We start from the raw sequence: 6428 nt of genomic DNA, 5'->3' as shown, positions 1-6428 counted from the left end.
CACACCCACTGTGTGTGTATATACCCATCCTCTCCTCTCCCCACCATCTGCCCGAAACCTGATGAATGTTATTACTATATATGCACTTGAGTGTTGATCAGTTAATACCAATTTGATGGCGAGTACATGTGGTGCTTGTTTTTCCATTCTTGGGATACTTCCCTTAGTAGAATGGATTGATTTCTTTTTTGGATAACTCACTATTAATATATAGAAATGCTACCAATTTTTATACATTGATTTTGTATTCTGCAACTTTACTGAATTCATTTATTGGATCTAACAGTTTTTTAGTGGAGTCTTTAGGGGTTTCTACATACAAGGGCTGTCTGGAAACTATCCAGCCGTCGTTAATATAACAAGAATATATTACATGGCTGGATACTTTCCAGACAGCGTTGATACATTATAAGATCATGTTGTCTGCAAGCAGGGACAATTTGACTTCCTCCTTTCCAATTTAGATGTCTTTCATTTCTTTCTATTGTCTAATTGCTCTGGCTAGGACTTCCAGTACTATGTAGAATAGAAGTGATGAGAGTGGGCATTCTTGTCTTGTTCCTATCTTGGAGGAAAATCTTTCAGCTTTTCCTTGTTCAGTATGATGTTAGCTGTGGGTTTGTTATTTACAGCCTATATTGTGTTGAGGTACCTACCTTCTCTACCTAATTTGTTGAGAGTTTTTATTATAAAGGGATGTTGTGTTTTGTCAAATACTTTTTCTGTGTCTATTGAAATGATCATATGATTTTTGCCTTTCCTTCTGTTAATGTGGTGTATCACATTTGTTGATTTCTGTGTGTTGAACCATCTTGCATCTCCAGCTTATGTATATTATTCACTCCAATCCTCCATATTCACATTGCCATCTTTTCCCTGTGTGTCTTTGCATCATCTTCCTTCTATGCATGTATATCTTTATGTCCAAATTTCCTCTTTTTATAAGAACATCAGTCATATGGGCCCAACCTAATGACTCATTTTAAGTTGATTACCTCTGTGATGACCCTGTTTCCATGTAAGGTCATATTTTGGCATACTGTGGGTTAGGACTTCAACATATCTTTTTGGGGGGATATAACTCAACCTTTACACTAAATATGATCCAATGATAGCAGCCAAGGAAGACAAAAATCTGAGGAAGAGTTGGAGCCAGCAGCCATGGACAGAAGAACCACATTAGGCATCATGCTTTGGATTCTATTTACTGAGAGTTAGGGGTTTGGTGGGGAGTAAGACAGCTAGATATGAGCATCTCCTTTTATCCCTGTTTCCAGCCAAGGAGACCAGCTGTAATTCTAAAGAACACAAAGGGAAGCACTCCAAAACATGCAGCAAAATGCCTATATCCTGAGCCCAATGCAATTGGCCTATGCTGTAATGCAGCTAAAAGAGAGAAAGAAAGAAAGAAAGAAGAAAGAAAGAAAGACAGAAAGAAAGAAAGAAAGAAAGAAAAGAAAGAAAGGAAATGCAACTGTGTATTTATTTTTCTCTTGTCACAAGGGCCCAGTGACAACAGACATTTTCAGCTTGAAATTTTGCTGCCAGGATTCTAGCAGGTTTTGTCAAAATGTCCTAGCCAAATGTGCATCCATTATGCCTTGAGAATCCCAGTTCCAGAGGGAGGATTTTCACAACCCATTCATATCCCGTCAGCATCCAAATCTTCCTAGAGGGATGTCTCTTGATTTTATTTCACCAAAGTTGAATGTCCTGGTTGGAGCCCTAAGGATGCATCACTTAGTCATTACTTACTTAGAGTTTCATGAAGGACCCAAGAGAATCATCCAAATACATTCTGCAGCAAAAGCCACATCTGCCAGCCCTAAAATGAGGAAAATTCTGGCCCTTCACTCTTAAGATCCCCTTCTTGTCATTCACATATGTGCTTTTAAATGCTCTGTCAGACAAGCCCTGGATGCTGGTCATGCTTATCTGTGTGACGTTACTAGTGAGGGGGGAGTGCAGGGGAGAAGGTATAGATGAAGCAAAACAGGTGAGATGCCCTGGGGAAGTGAAGGTGAAGATGAAGGGATTGACAATCTGACAGATGATAAACTATGACATTGACTACACAGTGACCACAGGGAGGGTAACTTCAGAAGTAAAAGTAATAATGATAATTGTTCCTTACATTTACTGAGCATTTACTAAGTGCTCTATGAGTATAATCTTATACAAGCCTCATAACAACTATGAAATTGGAACTATTATTTTCCCCATTTTAAGGACGAGGATACTGAAACTTAAGAGGTTAGGTGACTTACCCCAAGGTTGCACAACCAGTTAAATAGTAGTGCCAGGACTGAAACCCAGACAATCTGACTTAGAAGCCAGCCTTACAATTCCCACTGTTTTCTATTTTATTATGTAATACTTGATACATACAATGTATATATAAGACACATATGTTGTCTTAGTCCATTGTGCATTGCTATAGAGGAAAACGTGAGGCTGGGTAATTTACAAAGAAAACCATGTACTCATGGTTCTGTTGCCTGTACAAGAAGCATGGGGCTGGCATCTGTTAGGCTTCTGGTGAGGGCCTCAGGCTACTTCTACTCACGTCAAAAGACAAAGGGGAGCTAGTAGGTGCAGAGATCACATAGCGGGAAAGGAAGCAAGAGAGAGAAGGGGGAGGTGCCGGGCTCTTTTTAACACCCAGCTCTTACAGAAACTAACAGAGTAAGAACTCACTCCCTTCAAGGCAGGGCATGAGGGATCCACCCATGACCCAAACACCTCCCATTAAGCCTCCCAACACCATCACACTGCGGATGAATTTCAACACGTGATTTGGTGGGGACAAATCAACCATAACCAAATCATAGCAGTTATAAAGCATAAAAATAACATAAACACCCACAAACCCATCGTACAACTTAAGAGCTGTCACTACCAACATCTTTGAAGTGACCTGTATGCTTCTACTCATTCCATCTCCTGCCTACCCCCAGCAAAATCCATCATTCTGGATTTTATGTTTATCATTCTCTTGGTTTTATAAAATAGCTTTTACCATGTAGGTTAATATCCTTAAAATTAGAGTTTTAGTTTGCTTTTTGAGCTTTTAAAAAAATGGAATCAATCTTCAATATACAATCTCAGTGATTTATCTTTTTTTAAACTCAATGTTATATTTCTAAAATTCATCCCTATTGTATCAGTTAGCTGTACTTTCATCATTTTCACTGTTAGGCTCCATTTGGATAAATAGGCCACAGTTGATTCATCCATTCTCCTATTGAGGAGCATTTGGGTTGTTTCCAGTATTTGCTGTTACAAGCAATGATGCTATAAATATTCTTGAGTTTATCATCAAGTGCACATGTGCAACAATTTCTCTTGGCCATTGCATGATGGTAGAGCATGCTCAATTTTATGGGATAATGTTAAATTATTTTCCAAAGTGTTTGTACCAATTCACACTCTTCAGCCATGTGTAGGAGTTCTTATTTTTCCACAACTTCACCAACAGTAGATATTGTCAGGCTTCTTGGTGTTTGATAAATTAGTGGATGTAAAATGTTATCTCTTTTGGTTTTAATGTGTATATGTACATTATTACTGTTCTTGTAAATAACATCCAGACAACATTTATTTGCATTTACCACAATTTAAACTTCATGTTTACCAGGTATTTCTGTTATTATTGCTGCTTATATTTCTGTATTTCTTATTGAAATAATTTTCCTTCTTCCTGAATTATAGCCTTTAATAATTCATTTAGTTAAGATCCCTTGGCTGTTAATGCTCTGATTCTTTGCTGCTCTGAAGATGTCTTTATTTAGCCCTCGTTCTTGATAAAAAATACCTTTCCTGGAATGCAATTCTATTTTGACAGTATGTTAACCAGTTTGAAGATATTCTACTGTTGTCTGGTTTCTCTTATTGTTGAGAAGTCTGATGTCAGCCAACTTTCATTTGTTTTGTAGGTGATCCTTTTTCTCTGGATATTTTTAAGGTCTTCTTTTGGTCTTTGCTATTTTGTTGTATTATACAAAGACGTGTCTAGGTATGGAATTTTTATAGTCTGTTTGGTATATGTTACTCTTCCTATAGCTATGGATTCATGGCTTTCATAATATTTGGAAAATTATAATCCACAATCACTTCAAATGTTTTCTTTCCTCTATTTGTTCATTCTATTTTCTGCATGGTTAACTTCTCTATCATACTTTTTATTACCCCATGTCTCTGTTCAGTGCTATGAATAATTTCTCCAGCTCTTTTCTATAGTTCACCAATTCTCTTTTCAGATTTTTCTAATTTGCTGTTTAACCCATCTATTATGTCATGAATATCTACATTATACATTTTCATTTATTTATTTCACTTAAAATCAGAAAATGAGTTCCATTTCTGATTTTTCAGGTCATTTGTTATAGTCTCTTCTATGCACATTTTTAAAGTAAATATTTTTTATCTTTAAATTTTCTTTAAAATGTTCAGTGCCTAATAATTACAACATCTGAAGTCTGGGTGGAGGTCTGTATCTGTTTTTGGTTTCTGCCAACTTTCAAAATATATTAGTTTCTTGTGACTGCTATAACAAATTATCATAAAATTGGTGACTTAAGACAACACAAACTTATTCTCATGTAGTTCTGGAGGCCAGAAATCCAGAAGCACTGAGCTAAAGTCAAGTATCGGAAGGGTGGATCCTTCTAAAGGCTGTAGGGAATGATCTGTCTCCTTGCCTTTTCTAGCTTCTAGAGGCCGCCCTCTTTCCTTGGCCTATGGCCCCTTCCTGGCATCATTCCACACTCCGACCTCTTGCTTCCATCATCACATCTTCTACTTCTGTAGTCACGTCTCCCTCTTCCTCTCTCTTGTAAGCATGCTTGTGATTACATCTAGGGTCCATCCAGGTAATCTAGGATAATCCCCTAACCTCAAGATTCTTAATTTAATCATATCTGCAAAGTCATTTTTGCCATATGAGATGATATTCACAGGATCCAGGGACTAGGACTTAGATATTTTGGGGTGCCATTATTTAGCTTACCACACACTCATTGTGTCAGAGACTTCTGGTTGCCAACAAGTATCCATGCCCCTACTCCCTTCCTAGGAATGAAAATACTAATTTTTAGTCAGATTTATTGCTGGCCAGTTAAAACTCCTTAGTTTTTTTGATATCTAGACATGACTATTGGGATTAAAATTTTGCCAGTAAGTTGAGAGTGGAAATGCTTTGTGCAACCTCCAGAAAATATTTTTAAAGAAAGTAGGCATGCCCTTCCCTTCATCCCCTTCCTTCCACAGTGGGGCTGGAACACGGGTGTCTGGAGCTCTGGCAGCCATCTTAGCTCCCAAGACGAAGGGTCATAACCTAGATCTGGGAGGACTCATGAACTGTAAAGGCCCCTGATGAGTTTCTGATGAACCTTCCCTGGGTACCTACTTCCTGGTTTCCTTTACATGAAAACAAAGAAAACTGAGCATATCTAAGCCACTATTATTTGGTTTTTCTGTCTGTCACATGAGGCTAAACTTAGTCTAACTGATCGAATAATTATGTCTTGTTTCCTTGTGTGTTTGGTAATTTTTTACTGTGCTCTTTCATTTGGTTTTACATAACCTGTGGGAATTCTGAAAGCCTGAATTAATGACACCTTCCTCCAAAAGAGATTTGCATTTCCATGTTCCTGGAGTTACATGTGCTAACAACAGGGGACAGCTTTAGCCTCCTTAATGAGAGCACAGTCCCTGGCAATAGGCTCAGAGCTTAGCTTCCAATCCCTGCATTTGTAGCTGGCATTGGCATTTATCCTCCAAGCTTTGCAGTTTGTTTACCTCTCTCGATTGTAGCTTCAGCTCACAATGCATGTTTGAATGCTATTGTTTTATTTCATTTTGTTGTCATTAGAAAGTTCCCTTTGTTTCTTGTAAGAGCTCATTGTATTAAAAAGTATGTTATAATCTGGATCGAATGTCATTGTAGTGGAGTATTACTTCAGAGTATCTTGTTCACCATTTGGCTAGAAGTAGAATTGACCCCCTTCCCACCAAGTTTCACCCTTAGATATGCTACAGAGGCTTTACATCTGATTGGCCCATCCGACATTTTGGTGCAAACTCGGTACAAGCAGAACTCTTCTGAAAACCAGACTAATACCACGTTCTCTGGCCATAAACTTCATGCATTTATTTGCACAAGGGGTTTGGCTCACAGTTATTAACTATGATTTTCTTTTTTAGAGTTTCTGGGAGTTCATTCTAATTATAAGGGCTCACTCCTCTATCTGCAAAGATGCCGATACATCACCAGGGATGTGTATAATAAAATTCTATTAAGGGAATAATATTATGCTATTATTCTGCAACTTGCTTATTTATTTAATAATACATCATATTGCATCTCAGTATTTACAGCCACCTCATTCTTCTTTCATAGCCAAATAACATCTCATGGCGTGTATCAC

This window comes from Propithecus coquereli, unplaced genomic scaffold (genome assembly GCF_000956105.1).
Source record: "Propithecus coquereli isolate 6110/MARCELLA unplaced genomic scaffold, Pcoq_1.0 Scaffold243, whole genome shotgun sequence".
In the NCBI taxonomy this organism is placed as follows: Eukaryota; Metazoa; Chordata; class Mammalia; order Primates; family Indriidae; genus Propithecus; species Propithecus coquereli.
The sequence above is the reverse complement of the archived record's forward strand: the minus strand, read 5'-3'. Positions refer to the sequence as shown.